This window comes from Monodon monoceros, unplaced genomic scaffold (assembly GCF_005190385.1).
Source record: "Monodon monoceros isolate NGI ecotype Baffin Bay Population unplaced genomic scaffold, NGI_Narwhal_1 Super_Scaffold_11, whole genome shotgun sequence".
Classification (NCBI taxonomy): Eukaryota; Metazoa; Chordata; class Mammalia; order Artiodactyla; family Monodontidae; genus Monodon; species Monodon monoceros.
The window spans coordinates 139,299,188-139,317,197 of NW_021703767.1; the positions used below are offsets into that span (position 1 = coordinate 139,299,188).

At 42.0% G+C, this 18,010-nt stretch overlaps 1 pseudogene; it reads right to left on the reverse strand.

The window, feature by feature from the left end:
• The window catches only part of LOC114890377, a 19,990-nt pseudogene extending 2,651 nt beyond the window's left edge, over positions 1–17,339 (reverse strand).
• Positions 17,340–18,010: the final 671 nt, after the last annotated feature.

The window sequence follows — 18,010 nt, forward strand, 5'->3', positions numbered from 1 at the left end:
AAAAAAAAAAAAAAAAAAAAAAAAAAAAAAAAATATATATATATATATATATATATATATATATATATTAGTATTTTCCTCTAAAAAAGAAAAAGAAGAAGAAGAAGGGGAGCTATATTTCCCACCCCTTGAATCTGGGGCTGACTCTATGACAACTTGGACCAAGAGAATGCAGGGAGAGTGAAACGGTGCCAGTTCCAGGCCCAGTCTTTTTTTTTTTTTTAAGATTTATTTTATTATTTATTTTTGGCTGTGTCGGGTTTTAGTTGTGGCATGCGGGATGTTCGTTGAGGCATGTGGGATCTTTTGTTGCGGCGTGCGGGCTCTTCATTGTGGCGTGAGGGCTTCTCTCTAGTTGTGGCGCGCCGGTTCCAGGGCGCGTGGGCTCTGTGGTTTGCAGCACGTGGGCTCTAGTTGAGGCACTTGAGCTCAGTAGCAGTGGTGCGTGGGCTTAGTTGCCCCGCCGCACGTGGGATCTTAGTTCCCTGGCCAGGGATGGAACCCGAGTTCCCTGCGTTGCAGGTCGGATTCTTTACCACTGGACCACCAGGGAAGTTCCCAGGCCCAGTCTTTAAGAAGACCGGCAGCTTCCATTTCCTCCCATTTAGAACCCAGCCACCCTGTTAGACGGACTGTCAAGCAGCTACAAGGACAGGCCCACACGCAGCAGAACTGAGGCACCCAGTCAGCCACCCTGACTGCATTCCCTGCCAGCCCACGTAAGTGAGCCACTTGGATGTAGATCCTTACTTCACTGAGCTACCCTGGCTGACACCAGATGGAGCAAAAATGAATTTTTCCCTGCTTAGTTTCGCCAGACGCAAGATCATTAGCAGAAAAAAGTTATTGTGCTGAGCTGAGGCAGTTTGTTAGGTGGCAAGAGGAAATTGAAACAGTAAACATCTTCAAATATATGAAGAGCTCTCTTAGACATGGCCCCTTGGGCTGGAACTAGAACCAATATGGAGAATTAGAACCAACATGCATACCTTGGAGAGACTCATGGAGAGGCAGGCTGGAACTTCCATGATAAGACTAGGCAGAGAAATCCAGAAGAGGGTACCAGAGTTGGACTCAGCTGGCGTTGGGACTGGACTCAAAGAAATAAACCAAGAATCTAGATTAGAATGCTCAGGGGACCATGGCTAGCTTAGACTCAGTCTCAGATGGCACCAGTGCCCAAGGTTCCACCTGCAGTAGCAGATAGGGGCATCACAGCATCATGAGGAAGACCATTCAGGTTGAATCCATCCATCCAATAGCTGGGGAAAGACAGATGGGAAAGGACCGGAAGGTTGTCAGGGCCCCAGTCAAGGTGAGATTTAGACTGGGGTGTCAATCCCAAGGGAAAACCAGAGAGAAGCAGAGGCACAAGAGCTGGGCAGCAGAGTGGGAACATGAAAGGTATAGCCTGGGATAGGGACACACCTTAGACCTGCCTGACATTAGCCATGGTCTTGATCCCATCCTCTGATGGGGATGCAAATCTTAATATGTCATCAGGCTGGAATAAAATTAGCTCAGAAACTAGCCAGCTGAAGAACTGGCTCGGGAATTGGAAGGGGCGAGTAGGTGGAGAGCAGCTCTTCAGAATCCTTATCTGTACGGGAGTCAGACAAGAGGCTTCTGAGGGGAGCTAGTGAAAAAGAAACACAAGAAAGAACTTTCTCAGTCAGAGGGGTGTATTCCTGTGATTGCAAAAACCTCAATTACCGCCTGCCAGGAGAACTATAGAGAAGATGCATTCATCTGATAAGAACTACATCAAATAACTTTCAAATTCCCAGCCAACCTAAGACTTTCTCATGTTGAAAATACACAATAAGAGGGCAAACTGCTTGCACAGAGTATATAGGTACTCAACAAGGAAGGAGTGGATGGATGGACAAATGGACACACATATGGACAGACAAACAGATGGATGGACACACATACGGATGGAAAAGTAGATGGATGGATGGACTGATGGACAGACAAATGGATGGATGAAGGTCGATGGATGAATGCATGGACAGATAAATGGATGGATTGGTGGACAGACACGTGTATGGATGGACAAATGGATGGATGGACAGATGACACACATGGAAAGACAAATGGATGGATGGAGGTGGATGAAGAGATGGATAGATGGATGGATGGATGGATGGATGGATGGATGGATAATGCAGTCTGACATTTGCAATACTCAGCAGAACCTGTCCATGGACACATTAGCGCTATGTAATAAACTGCGCTCCAGAGGAAAAAATAAAATGTATTTGCGCCTCAAAGAGTTTGCCAAACACTTATCTTGAGTGCACAAATATATGCTGCATTTTTGTGCTTATGAAAACAATTTCCTAAGAAAATTAAATTTCATAGGAAAATCTCGTTATTCATTTTGACTGGCTGAATCTAGCAGGTATCACCTGTCTCATGCAGAACTCGATCAATTCAGTGCAGCTCTGTTCTGACCGTCAGGAACTCCAAGCCCCAGGGCAAAAGGAGAAACTTGAGCTACAGAAAAGCAGTGACCAGCCAGCGTCCAAAACTCTTTCCTCTCAGCTGATTTCTCATTCACACTTGGCTTGACATGCCCTGCACCTCTTTTTTTATGTCCTATCACACACCGTCAATATGGGACGTTTCTGCAGGTCTCTGTCACAGAGTGTAGACTGTCCCCTCAATAACAGAGCTCTTCTGAGCAAAGGTTTCTGTACATAAATTTTCTAACACCTTCCTATACGAAGAGCATCTTGCTCTCTAAGGCAGAGCATGATGCTCTGAGTTCTAGGGAGGGGTTTATAAGCTTTTTTAACCACAACCTAGAGGCAGAAAAACGTTTTACATCACAACCTAGTACACAAAATACATATAAAACGATATTTACCTAACCATGTGCCATAAATTCTAATATTTCTTATTTTATTTCATTTTAAGCCACTGATCAGAACCCTCTCATCTGATTTTATGACACACTAATGCATGGAGACTGGTGTTCTGAAAGGCACTGCTTAAGGATAATTATCAATTAGTACTTATAGGGAGTGTGGACCAAGCACCCAAAAACTGTTATCAACGTGAGAAGCAAAGCCCAGACCCCCACCCCAAAACCTATAAATAATGTAACCATTTTATAAGAATGAAATTACTGAGTTAATACATCATGGATGAGATTAGCTAAATGTAGCAATTAATGCAAACCAATTTAGGGCTGCAGGGATTTGCAAATATGGAAGTCCAATCAAGGTGTCCTGGATTAGCATTCTAATGCGGAAATTGGAGACCTGACAGTTTTATTTTGCCTTATCTGGAGAAAGGGCCATCCAGGGCCTCTGAGCACGAATATACAGCCTGCTTGGCAGCTTGGGAACCAGGGCAGTAGAGCATCTGTCTCGTGGCTCAGTGATGCTCATCACTTTCTCTTCATCTGGATCCTCCATGCATCTTGGGATTTAAACACTTCTTTCCTACACGTTTCCCTAAAGCAGTCAGAAGACACTACTCCCCAGCTAATACGAATTTCTCACCTGCTCCCCAGTTACATTTTTCATTGTAAATGAATAATTTGGGATCTTGGTTCATGTTTGTCAGTCCTGTGGGTTTGATTACACAGTCCTTTCCACACTGAGTGAAATATCAATGTTGTGCAAGGCAAAGACCCAGACTTAGGACAGGGCAGCCCTGCTGGGACAAGACACTCAGGAGACAGCCTGCCTGGGCAGCCCGCCAACCTCCCTCAAAACAACCCCTCTCTCAACTCCATCACTCTACCTGGAACAAGTTACTCAGAGGTTGATAAATGACAAACCAAATATAAACGTATTGGTTTTGTGGAGAAAAGCATTGGCTTAGCGTTCCTCTAGCCAGCTGGAGGGAAGGAGCATCACTGAGACCCAGGCAAGTTTGCTTTCCCACACTAGGGCTGTGCGTGGGCCAACCTTGCACAGACTAAAGTGGATATTTTTAAGAGAAGACAGAATGATCTGTATCATAGGGTCTGATGGCCATATCACGCCTTAGTATTTCAAATCAGCTGCTGGGTCTGGCCTTCCATTGCTCCTTACCCTCATTCACTCATTTAGAGAAAAGCTAATACCCATCCTTCTTAAACTCTTCCCAAAAAATTGCAGAGGAAGGAACAATCCCAAACTCATTCCACGAGGCCACCATCACCCTGATACCAAAACCAGACAAAGATACTACAAAAAAAAAAAAATACAGACCAAAACACTGATGAATATAGATGCAGAAATCCTCAACAAAATACTAGCAAACAGAATCCAATGGCACATTAAAAGGATCATACACCATGATCAAGTGGGATTTATTCCAGGGATGCAAGGATTCTTCAATGTACACAAATCAGTCAATGTGATACACCATATTAACAAATTAAAGAATAAAAACCATATGATCATCTCAATAGATGCAGAAAAAACTTTTGATAAAATCCAACACCCATTTATGATAAAAGCTCTTCAGAGAGTGGGCATAGAGGGAACCTACCTCTACATAATAAGGGCCATACATGACAAACCCACAGCAAACATGATTCTCAATGGTGAAAAACTGAAAGCATTTCCTCTAAGATCAGGAACAAAACAAGAATGTCCACTCTTGTCACTATTATTCAGCATAGTTTTGGAAGTGCTAGCCACGGCAATCAGAGAAGAAAAAGAAATAAGAGGAATCCAAATCGGAAAAGAAGTAAAACTGTCACTGTTTGTAGATAACATGATACTATACATAGATAATCTTAAATATGCCACCAGAAAACTACTAGAGCTAATCAATGAATCTGGTAAAGTTGTAGGATACAAAATTAATGCACAGAAATCTTTTGCATTCCCATACACTAACAACAAAAGATCAGAAAGAGAAATTAAGGAAACAATCCCATTCACCATTGCAAAAAATAAAATAAAATACCTAGGAATAAACTTACCTAAGGAGGTAAAAGACCTGTACTCAGAAAACTATAAGACACCAATGAAAGAAATTAAAGATGGCACAAACAGATGGAGAGATATATCATGTTCTTGGATTGGAAGAATCAATATTTTGAAAATGACTATACTACCCAAAGCAATCTACAGATTCAATGTAATCCCTATCAAATTACCAATGGCATTTTTTACAGAACTAGAACAAAAAATCTTAAAATTTGTAGGGAGACACAAAAGACCCCAAATAGCCAAAGCAATTCTAAGGGAATAAAACGGAGCTGGAGGAATCAGACTCCCTAACTTCAGACTATACTACAAAGCTACAGTAATCAAGACAGTATGGTACTTGCACAAAACCAGAAATACAGATCAATGGAACAGGATAGAAAGCCCAGAGATAAACCCACACACATATGTTCAACTAATCTTTGACAAATGAGGCAAGGATATACAATGGAGAAAAGACAGTCTCTTCAATAAGTGGTGCTGGGAAGACTGGACAGCTACATGTGAAAGAATGAAATTAGAACACTCCCTAACACCATACACAAAAATAAACTCAAAATGGATTAAAGACCTAAATGTTAAGACCAGACACTATAAAACTCTTAGTGGAAAACAGGAAGAACATTCTTTGACATAAATCACAGCAAGATCTTTTTTGACCCACCTCCTAGAGTAATGGAAATAAAAACAAAAATAAACAAACGGGACCTAATGAAACTTAAATCTTTTGCACAGCAAAGGAAACTATAAACAAGATGAAAAGAACCCTCAGAATGGGAGAAAATATTTGCAAAAGAATCAACAGACAAAGGATTAATCTCCAAGATATATAAACAGCCCATGCAACTCAATAATGAAGACCTAAGCAGACATTTCTCCAAAGAAGACATACAGATGGCCAAGAGGCACATGAAAAGTTGCTCCACATCAGTATTTATTAGAGAAATTCAAATCAAAACTACAATGAGGTATCACCTCACACCAGTTAGAATGGGCATCATCAGAAAATCTACAAACAACAAATGCTGAAGAGGGTGTGGAGAAAAGGGATCCCTCTTGCACTGTTGGTGTGAATGTAAATTGATACAGTCACTATGGAGAACTGTATGGAGGTTCCTTAAAAAACAAAAAATAGAGTTACCATATGACCCAGCAATCCAAGTACTGCACATATACGCAGAGAAAACCATAATTCAAACAGACACATGCACCCCAATGTTCATTGCAGCACTATTTACAATAGCCAGGTCATGGAAGCAACCTAAATGCCCATTGACAGATGAATGGATAAAGTAGATGTGGTACATATATACAGTGGAATATTACTCAGCCATAAAAAAATAAGGCAATTGGGTCACTGGTAGAGATGTGGATGGACTTAGAGACTGTCATACAGAGTGAAGTAAGTCAGAAAGAGAAAAACAAATATTGTATATTAACGCATATATGTGGAATCTAGAAAAATGGTACAGATGAACCAGTTTGCAAGGCAGAAATAGAGACACAGATGTAGAGAACAAACGTATGGACACCAAGGGGGTAAGCAGAGTGGTGGCAGTGGTGGTACTGCTGTGAGAACTGGGAGATTGGGATTGACATATATACACTAATATGTATAAAATAGATAACTAATAAGAACCAGCTGTATAAATAAAAATAAAATAAAAATTTAAAAATAAAAAAGAAAGCACTATGCTGTCAGCTAATTTTTTAAACACAAGATTTGTCTCTTTAAATATCATCTTAAAGTGTATGATTATGTGAAAGGCACTCATGAGATGTGGCAATGCCTGGCAACTTTTGGCTCTGTTTCCTAAATTATCATGAATGGAGGAACAGCTTCTGCAGATGTCTGTTTCCCACACCTGGATGAGTGAGGACCAGGCACAGCAGGCCCACCAGGAGGGAGGTCAGGTGCCAGGCGCCAGGTCCAGCACCAGGCACCAGTGCTGAGCAGTGGACATCTAGGGAAGGGCTACACAAAGAACTGGGGTAGCTGCTAAGCCCAAGCCGGACACCAGAGGGGAAGGATGTGGGTGTGCAAGTGTGGATGCAGGTGTGGACGCAGGTGTGCAGGTGTTTGGGCCACAGGAGGGAAGCAGGGACATGCTCTAAGCCAACACTGAATGAAGACCCAGAATGAGTCCTGCACTAGTGAATGACAATAGCAGTGAACTTTTTCTGGGATGGAGGGGTTAAAGACATATTCAGAGGGGATTGCCTGGAAAAAATTCTCTCCTCTTATAGCTTAAAAAGGATCAGTGTTTCTGCCAAAGGCAGGTGTTATACATTATGAAATCAAACTCTTCTACGATATCAGAAATAAACATAGCCAAGTAAACTTATTTCTAAAATCGAATTTGAGGGGACTTGAGAGCAAGGAAGAATCACATTTTTCCTAATTTTTATAAATTTGAGAGTCTCGTAATTTTTTATTGAAGTATAGTTGCTTCACAATGTTGTGTTAATTTCTGCTGTACAGCAAAGTGATACAGTTATACATAAATATACATTCTTTTTTAAAATATTATTTTCCATTATGGTTTATCACAGGATATTGAATATAGTTCTCTGTGCTATACAGTAAGACCTTGTTGTTTATCCATCCTATACATAATAGTTTGCATCTGCTAATCCCAAACTCCCAATCCATCATTCCCCCACCCCCCACCACCTTGGCAACCACCAGTCTGTCCTCTAGGTCTGTGATTCTGTTTCTGTTTCATAAATAGATTCATATGTGTTGTATCTTACGTTCCACATGTAAGTGATATCATAAGGTATTTGTCTTTCTCTGACTTACTTTACTCAGTATGATAATCTCTAGGTCCATCCATGTTGCTGCAAATGGCATTATTTGGTTCTTTTTTATGGCTGAGTAATATTCCATTTATATATGTACCATATCTTCTTTATCCTTTCCTCTGTTGATGGGCATTTAGGTTCTTTCCATGTCTTGGCTAAATGTGAATAGTACTGCAGTGAACATAGGGGTGCATGTATCTTTTTGAATTATAGTTTTGTCTGGATATATGCCCAGGAGTAGGATTGCTGGATCATACAGTAATTCTAATTTTAGTTTTTTCGAGGAAGTTCTGTACTGTTTTCCACAGTGGCTGCACCAATTTGCATTCCCACCAACAGTGTAAGAGGGTTCCCTTTTCTCCACACCCTCTCCAGCATTTGTTATTTGTAGACTTTTTGATGATGGCCATTCTGGAGAGTCTCCTGTAATTTTCATGAGTCACTGATACACATAAAAAGAAACCCTAAAAAAAAAAAAAAAAAAAAAAAAGAAACCCTGAGGAAAATAACGCCAGTTTTGTTGTGATGTCAGAACATGGTCAAATGCCAATTTTGTTTTAAACTAGCATTTATTTCTTTGCTCATGTGTTTGTTTATGTATGTATGCCTCTTTCCAAGAAGAGCTAGAGGTGGCTTGTTCGAGTGAGCAAATACAAACCCGTGTGCCTACCATCTTCCTGAACTAGAGTGAAGATGTGGCATTGGTGCATTTACAATATATTTAGATAAAAATATTTATATTTGAAAATGAATACATTTATATAAAATATATTGTAAAATACTAAGTGTAAGTCAACTAACAATGCTTTCGTGGACTCTACATATAACATCATAAGGTCTCATGACCTTTGAACTTGGACATTTCAAATGAAAACCATATAGTGTAGGAAGTCAAACTTAGAGGATTTCATTTATGTACTTAAAACCAGAAAAATCCATACAAACAAAAGACCCCTCTGGAAGTCCCCTGATCAACACTTTGTGTAAGAGTAAGTTCAGGGGATAGATTATTTCATTGTTTTCCAGGAGTTTTAAATTAAACTGTTAATGCTCATAAGTATCATAAGTTGTTCTTCTATTCAGTAGTGTTTTTCCTTCCATGCTATACTTCCTGCTACTCCATGCATATGTTACCGAAAGTGAGGGTCTGCTCACCACTCAAAAGCCAATAAAGAGGCAAGGCTGGTGGAAAGGAAAGTCTGCTTTATTTTGGAGGCCAGCAACCAGGGTGGAGGGTGGACTCCTGTCCAAAGGCCAACACCCCCCCCCGCCAACTGACAATCAGTGGGCAAGAGCTTCCATAGATGGAGGGAGCGGGCTACATGCAGAAACAGCACAAGCAGCTCTGACAGGCATCTTGCAATTGGTCATGTGGTGGTCTGATCAGGGTCCTCTTGATTGTTCTAAATACATTTAATCTTCAGTTCCAGAGTCGGTTTGTTTCCAATTCATTGAGGTAAATTTTCAGAAATGTGGCAGCTTATGTCATGGCTACAGTCTGGTCATCATGTAATAAAATTCTTCCACCTGATGGAGGTTTCAGAATCTACAAGACAGCTCACAGGATAGGGCTCAGAATATTATCTATAGCCCTTGAAGAGGAACTAGAGGTCCTTGACTTTGCTTAATGACTAAAGTATTGCTTTTTTGTCTTGTTTGACTGTTGTCCTTTGTTTCTGCATTTTCTCACTTCTCTGAGTAAACTTATTCTTTAGCTAAAGTTTTCCACAGACAAAAGGCAGGCTGAGGACATGGGGAGGAGGGCCATAGGGTCCCGCTCCGTTTCATATATACCCCATCATGTCCAATTGGCAGCTAAGCATGTGCTCTTGGTGTGACAATAGCACAGCACACTTTAGGCTTCCGTGATTGAACAGACAGCACTGCTCTCCAATTTCACTCACAGAAGCGCTCCAAAGCAGTTAAAGTGCTCTGCAAACTCAAAATAATGAGGAAAAGCAGTGGATGAGCTTTTGAAAACAGAGAAATCAGAAGGTAGTTGATTGCACCGTACATATTCTCATATATGAGACTCTTTGAAAACCTACGAACATTAAATTTTGTTCAAGGCTTCATCGATGTTTTAATATAAGAACCCCTCCCCCCGTTTTTAATTTATCAAAAGAGTGTAGAGAAAAATGGAGATTTGGGGTTTTGTTTAAGGGATGATTCTATTTTGATATGACAATGATTATTTTTTTACGTGTATGACTTACGTAACAAGGAAAAGCTTACAAATACTTCCCCGACTCCAAGACTCTGGAAAACTGCTGAGATCCCTGTAACCAGATTAGTGAGGCTGTTGTCAGTTAACACTTAACTATCAAAAGGTTGAGGAGCAAAACCACCTTCTTCTTTGTTTTCCGGAAAAGTTGACTAAGATGATTCACGAACTACGTAATATAACCAGAGGGTCCAAAAGTGTACCTGTATTCTCATGTCTAGGGTATTTAAATGTGCTTTTAAAGGCAGCGAACACATTCGTATACATCCTGTCTTAGAAATTAACTCACCCATGCATTTAGAAATTACTTATTCCCACAGTTCCATTTTTCTGTGTTCAGTGAGCTGATGACACTACTATCCCTCTGATAACCTCATACAATTCAAGCAAAATGAATTGCCCAGGCAGAAGCTGTGGGCAGGGAGACAGTGACTGAGGCTCAAAGACCCCCATTTTTACTGAAATGTTGAATTAACTGATATAAAGGGTTTTTTTCTTCCTTGAATTCTTTGGATGACTGTATTTGTTCATAGAGATAAGTAGATTTAGTCATTCAACAAACATTTGCCAAGTGCCTCCTAGGAGACTTCGTGCTACTTCCTTTTCTTGAGAATAGAGATAAATGATGTTTCGTATCAACTAAGTGACTTAGCTAAGTCATTTAACCCCTCTTAGCCCCAGTTTCCTTATCTCTGGGTCCCAGGGCTCTCACCCCTGCATGATTTAGCACATCTTGTACTCACACCCAGTAGCCTACTCTTTTTCCATCACTCAGACTCATCCATTGTATCCCCTGGAACTCATAGTCTGTTACCAGCCAAATCCTCAGATCCTATGTTTTTAGGAGTTCCTTCACTTTCTTGTTCTGACAAAGCCTGGCTGTCCCGCTATGACTCTTTCCACACAACTCTCTCAAGTGAGGACTGTTTTCCTCCTAAATCCTGCATATCATGGGGCCTGAAGTGGAGAGGCCCTTCCTGTTCTTTTTTTACCACTTCTGGACCTGATTGCCTCTTCTGAAAGACTTCTGACCCCCACTGAGAGGTACCACCCTAATACACCACTCTCGAATCCCCTTGCTGCAGTACCTACGGGCTTACTCTTCACTCCCCACCGTTCCTTGATCATTTTAGTACGAGGCTCTCTGCCACCTTCTTTTTTTTATTATTAAAGTACAGTTGAGGGGCTTCCCTGGTGGCGCAGTGGTTGAGAGTCCGCCTGCCGATGCAGGGAACGCGCGTTCGTGCCCCGGCCCGGGAAGATCCCACATGCCGCGGAGCGGCTGGGCCCGTGAGCCATGGCCGCTGAGCCTGCGCTCCGCAACGGGAGAGGCCACAACAGTGAGAGGCCCGTGTACCGTAAAAAAAAATAATAATAATAATCTTAAGGTTACAAATGAATAGTCCTTGGACCTGTTCAAGAAAACCTGTTTCAAATATAGCAGTATGTATATATTAAACCCAGACTCCTAATTCATCCCTCCCCTCCCTGGCTTTCCCCTTTGGTAACCGTAAGTTTGTTTTCTATGTCTGAGGGCCTATTTCTGTTTTGTATATAAGTTCATTTTTTTAGATTCCACATATAAACAATATCATATATAAAATAGATAACCAACAAGGACCTACTGTATAGCACAGGGAACTACACTTAATACATTGTAATAATCTATAAGGGAAAAGAATCTGAAAAAAAATGGTATATATGTATGTATAACTGAATCACTTTGCTGTACACCTGAAACTAACACAACATTGTAAATCTACTATACTTCGATTAAAAATAATAAAATAAATTTTTAAAAAAGAAAACCTCAAGATTACAGTAAAACAGCCATTCTTATCTATTTTCTGATGAGTGAACAAATATGTATAACCTTTTGAAAAGGCACCTTGAATATATCAAGAGCCTTAGATTACTTATCTACTGTTACATTGAAAACTACCCCCCAAAACGAGACATTTTTCATCCCACAATGAACATTGCGGGGTGCATGTGTCTTTTTGAATTGTGGCTTTCTTGGGGTATATGCCCAGTAGTAGGATTGCTGGGTTATATGGTAGTTCCATTTTTAGTTTTTTAAGGAACCTCCATACTGTTCTCCATAGTGGCTGTACCAATTCACATTCCCACTGACAGCGCAAGGGGGTTCCCTTTTTTCCACACCCTCTCCAGCATTTATTGTTTGTAGATTTTTTGTTGATGGCCATTCTGACCGGTGTGAAGTGATACCTCACTGTAGTTTTGATCTGCATTTCTCTAATAATTAGTGATGTTGAGCATCTTTCCATGTGCCTCTTGGCCATCTGTACGTCTTCTTTGGAGAAATGTCTGTTTAGGTCTTCCACCCATTTTCTGATTGGGTAGTTTGTTTTTTTGATATTGAGCTCCATGAGCTGCTTGTATATTTTGGAGATTAATCCTTTGCCCAGTTGATTCGTTTGCAAATATTTTCTCCCATTCCGAGGGTGGTCTTTTCATCTTGTTTATGGTTTCCTTTGCTGTGCAAAAGCTTTTAAGTTTAATTAGCTCCCATTAGTTTATTTTTGTTTTTATTTTCATTACTGTAAAACCACAACAAGCCGTAAGGTATTTTGGAAAGTGGTCCACAACACACACACACACACACACACACACACACACACACACACACCCCTCTGTGATATCGTTCATTGCAGTGGTATTTATAAAACAAAAGCATGAAAACCTTCACTATCCAACAGTTGCAAAAATGTTGAGTAAAGCTGAATAGGCACGTTATGCAACAATTTCAAATACTGTTTTCCAAGAGGATCCTGTAGCACATGCAAAGGCTTCTATTATGACGTTAGAAGGGAGAAGCATTATACGAAAAAATGTAGATGGAAAAATATCCTAAAGAAGTAAATCAAAACGTTACAATCAGATGCCTTTGGGTGTTAGAGTTGAAGGTGAATAGTCTCCTCTGTCTGCTTTTCAAAATATATCCACATAATGAAGCATCCAGCTTCCTCTCTTCCCAGCTTGTGGTGTACTTACATGTACTCTTTTACAACTTACATGTATAATGGTTTACTAAACAGTTTCTTAACTTTTAACAGAAAAGTTTCCTCTTTCCATTTTTAAGTTATCCAGTTAGTCATTTTTTAATTATAAAACCTCAATCTGGGGACTTCCCTGGTGGTCCAGTGGTTAAGACTTCGCCTTCCAATGCAGGGGGTGCGGGTTCAATCCATGGTCGGGGAGCTAAGATCCCATGTGCCTTGTGACCATAAAACCAAAAACGTAAAACTGAAGCAGTATTGTCACAAATTCAATAATGACTTTAAAAATGGTCCACATCAAAAAAAAATCTTTAAAATAAATAAACAAACAAAATACCTCAATCTGAAAGACACAGCAAAACAGACACTCCTATTCATTGCTCACAGTGGGTAGAAGACCTGCACTTCCCTCCACAAGGGATCATGTTTGTGAGAGGCCTGGGAGGAAATGGGAGGAGACCAGCCAAGTGCAGTGAAGGGCATTTGGAGGCCAAGCCTCTGAGTGCAAACAATGGTTAGCTGATCCCAGAGAGTGATTCCTGGACCAGGAGGCTAGATGCAGGCTTCTGCCAACACAGCTCTTAGGAACTCACATTGTAAGTCTCATAGTTGTCTTCTCATAGCCACTCACCTGAGAACTTTCCAGAAAACAGACCTCCAAGGAACCACTCTCATGGGTGGGATGCACTCTCCCCTCTCTTCCTTTGTACACTCAGCCTCTACCCACCCTGTTCCATCCACATGCCCATCACAGAAAATTGTAACGCATTCTGTCTGTGCTCCTCCCGGGTCCCCTGGAATCGTCCTTACCAGCTCTGAGCATCCATCCCCCAGCTTTGAGTTGTTTGCTGCTAAGGGCTCCTACCTGCAACTTTCTTCAGTGATTTCTTTTGAGCTGCTGACCTGCATTGCTGCAAACACGGAGAGTTGAAAGTGCTTCGGAGTTGATATCTGACCCACTGACACCAAACACCCTGGTCCCCAACACACACACACACACACACAGAGCAGTCCTTAGGCAATGACTTATGTAAGGAGGGATATGAAAACCCAGTTCCCTGTCTCAAGCTGATTTCAGACGCACGCAGCAGCAAGCCGCAGCGAGCAGTAGCTGGAAGCAAGATCTCAGTTCCCGGGCCGCGAGTCGTAGCTGTTAGACCACAGGGGCCAGAGGCTAGGGCCTGGGTCCCCAGTCCTTGCCTGCCTTGTCAGGAATGAATTCAGGCAAGGAGGCAGAAGGTAAAGAGAAAAGTAAAAAGTTTACTGGAAAAGCAAACTGCATGCGGGAAGACACACGGGCAAACTCAGAGAGAGAGTCGTGCCTTCGGGCAGTTTACATCCTTTATAAGGGGGCAGTCTTCCGGGTTTTTGTTTCCCTTCTGGCCAATCATCTTGCTTTGTCCCTCCTGGCTAATTAGCCTCAGGACCCTCCCCATAGGTGCGCACACACCTCTCCACCTCACGCACGGATCCTGCTGTTAAGGCCTCTGGGAGAAGCAGGACTCATTATGGCCGGGCATTGTCCCCTGACTTTTGACCCCCAAGGAGCCTTTCTGTGCATGCGTAATGTCTCCCTTGCCCCAGGGGGCAGAGGAGAGTGGAGATCCCTTGATACTTTATTCAAACAAGGTTTTGTCCCTCTTTGTTCTTGCTGTGACAGTTATCTTAAGACATCCTCAAGAGACAAAGCTTGGCTATTTACCCTGTCTCTGTCATTGCTGCCATTTCGGAGCGCAAACAGGAGGCTGATTTTAAGTGCCTAACCTGAAGCCCACCTATCTCCTGTCTCAGGAAATGCAAACAGGAGGCTAGGTGTAAGTGTCCGGCCTGACGCCCACTTTTTCCTGCCCCGTGAAATGTAAACAGAAGACCAGTCGTAAATGTCTAAACTGGAGCCCATCTATCTCCTGCTTCAAAGCCAGGACAACCTTGAGGTGTGACTTACACTCAGAGCTTCTCTGGGGATCTGTCTGAGGCTGGAACTTGGCCTGAAATATCCCTCTGTCTCAGTGTCCCTCCTTCTCTACCTTGTTTCCCCTCATACTCTTTCCGATTCTTCTGGGAGCTCTTTCTTAATAAACTCCTTGCACAGATTCCTCTTTTTAGGGTCTGCTTCTGGGGAACTGATGAAAAACTCAAAGTCTAAATGGGATTTAGGTACCTGGAGACCAGGGCCATTAAAAGGCCTTCAATGCCAAGAACATACCACACAACAAAGAATTTCCCACCCAAAATGGCCAAAGCACCCTGACCAGGAAACACTGGAGAGAGAGGGGGAAAGAAAAAAAAAAAGAGTATTCAGCTCAGACCTAAACCAGAAAAAGTCCAAAGTTTAGCCTTGGTTGAGGAGGGAGAGTCAAATAAGGACACCAAGGGGGAGTAGCCAGAGAGACAGGGAAAATACCAAGAGATGGGAAACCAAGAAAGGTATGTGTTTCAAAAAGAAGGGGTCTCAGCAGTGTTAGGTGCTAGCGGTCACATAGGCAAGAACAAAGAAATGGTCATTAAGTTTGCTCCAAGGAAGTCTCTGGTGCCCTTGACAAGTGCCATTTCTAAGGGACAGTAAGACTGGAGCCAGATAAAGTGAAGAATGAATGGGTGTAAAAGAACAAGAGAAAGCTGGTGTGCTTGGTCTTGAATAGATGCAGAATAATAGGAGGGTGACTGAAGAAGAATTCGGGACAAAGTGAAATTTTTTAAGAGCACGCTTATAGGGATAGAAATGATTTGGTAAAGAAGGAGCAGTAGATGGCACAGGAGAGAGGAGGAAACAGAAAGAACATAGCTTGAGCAGGAAAGAAGAGATGGGCTCTATACCCTTTCCCAGTGGTCCCATTCTTAGAAGAATAATGCCTCTCCTCTTCAGCAGCCCACCTCTGACCCCTCCCTACAGGGAAGGAAATGCGCCAAATTTTCAAAATGACTCATCTTCCTCAAACAAGAGATTGAAAGACTTCTTGCTAAAGCAAAGAGAAAACTCATAGTCATAACCCCTCCCATCATATATGCAGTTCTCACGCCCTACGTAGTCTTGAATAAAGATCAGAGCAGGTGGGAGAATTTGACCCTGAATTTTGAAAGATAAGATTTTCCTCCTTTGGGGATTCCCTGGTGGCCCAATGGTTAGGACTCTGTGTTTTTCACTGCCGAGGGTAAAAGAAAGGAAGGAAGGAAGGAAGGAAGGTAGGAAGGAAGGAAGGAAGGAAGGACGGAAGGAAGGAAGGAAGGACAGAAGGAAGGAAGGAAGGAAGGAAGGAAGGAAGGAAGGAAGGGAGAGAAAGAGAGGGAGAGGGAGGAAGGAAGGAAGGAAGGAAGGAAGAAAGAAAGAAAGAAAGAAAGAAAGAAAGAAAGAAAGAAAGAGAAAGAAAGAAAGAAAAAGAGAAAGAAAGGAAGGAAAGAAAGAAAAGGAAAGAAAGAAAAGCTCCTCCCCCCTTGCCTCCTGTGGCCCTCTGTGACCTCTATGGAAGGGCACTGCTCAAATCTTTCAGGAAAGAACTTGGGGCAAGGAACACAGCTGACCACCTACAGCTGCTGCATCTTTGAGATCTGCCCCAACATTCATATCGAGGCCACTCTGCCCAGGCTGCTCCCAGCTAATGCCTGAGCTCTGCAGTCTACTAGGGTCAAGGCAGGACTCCTCTAACTGGCCACCTTTGCTCTGGAGCTCTCCATCAGCCTGATCTAGACTTTCTCAGAGCTGCATTGCAACCTGAGCTTTTCCTAGGATCGTCCTTCCTCGCTGCTCCCCTTTTACAAGTGCCAGACCTGCAGCCTGGTCTGAGGTTCCCCTCTAGCTGCTTCTATGACCACTCCTCTTTATCTACCACAAGCATTTCCTACACTAAATCTCTTGCACTCCTAATTTCATCTTGGTCTGCTTCCTACAGGACACAAACTGACACAAATCCTTCTTCCTTTGGGTATCAGACACATGGCCCAAGACTGAGGTCTTGTTAATTCACCAGTTTGAAGATTTTACCTATATTGCATTTCAAACAAACACTTGGCATCTGTCGAAACATTATATCCAATTTTCGTATTTCAAGAAGTAAATGGTTAAGAAATTGTTGTTATTATTGATAGCTATGCTCGTTTTACAAATGATTGTTATAATCTCCAAAGGATCTGGCCCCAACTCATATCTGTCTCTTCCTTATCGAATAAGCATAGTTCCATAGATTGTTATTCCTGTTGTTTGCTCTTTTCTTGTGATTCTCCAAGAAATCACAATGAATAGACTGGAATAATGTCATGATACAAATAGAGTGAAGGATGCCACCCAGGCATTGTGTATCAAGAGTGTTCTTGGTTACCAGCTAAAGTTGACTTAAGCAACAGGGAATTTATCGCCATGATACAGGGCAGGGCAAAGGAGACTGACAGGACCAAGAGGAAGCAGGGGCACCAGGCTTGGGGATGGACAGAAAGAATCAGGGCGCTGAGGACCAGAAAGCTGGGAGCAGGACGCAGCAGCCAATGCATGTTGGGAAATCCTGTTCAGGACGACGCCAGCATGTTGGCCATTGCTGTAACGTCACCTGCACCTGCAACCATCCGTGTGTCCAACCGGTTGGGCTCAGCTGCCATCTGACTGCACCAGGGAAAGGAGAGAAGAGATCCAGGAAGTTCCCCTTAATGGTAAGGGGACAGGCGTTACTACTACCAAGGCTAAGAACAAAGGGGAGAAGAAATTGCTTCAAAGAGTACAGGAAGATAAAAGGAAAAAAAGATGAATTCCACCACACCCTTCTAGATCTCAAACCAACCCTTTTCAATCATTCAAAAGGCATAGATCTGATTTCGAGATCTGCAAGTTTCTGTTTTGTAAATAAGTTCACTTCAACTATACTCCAATAAAAATTGAAAAGAAATTGAAAACAATTTCTAAATGCAAAAAAAAAACCACAAAACATAGAAAGTTTGTTCAAAGAAAATATCAGAGCAGTGGTTCTCAACTTTGGTTGATAAAAGGATCACCAGGGGATCTTTTATGAATCCTGGGTCTCAGGTCAAAACCAAAACTA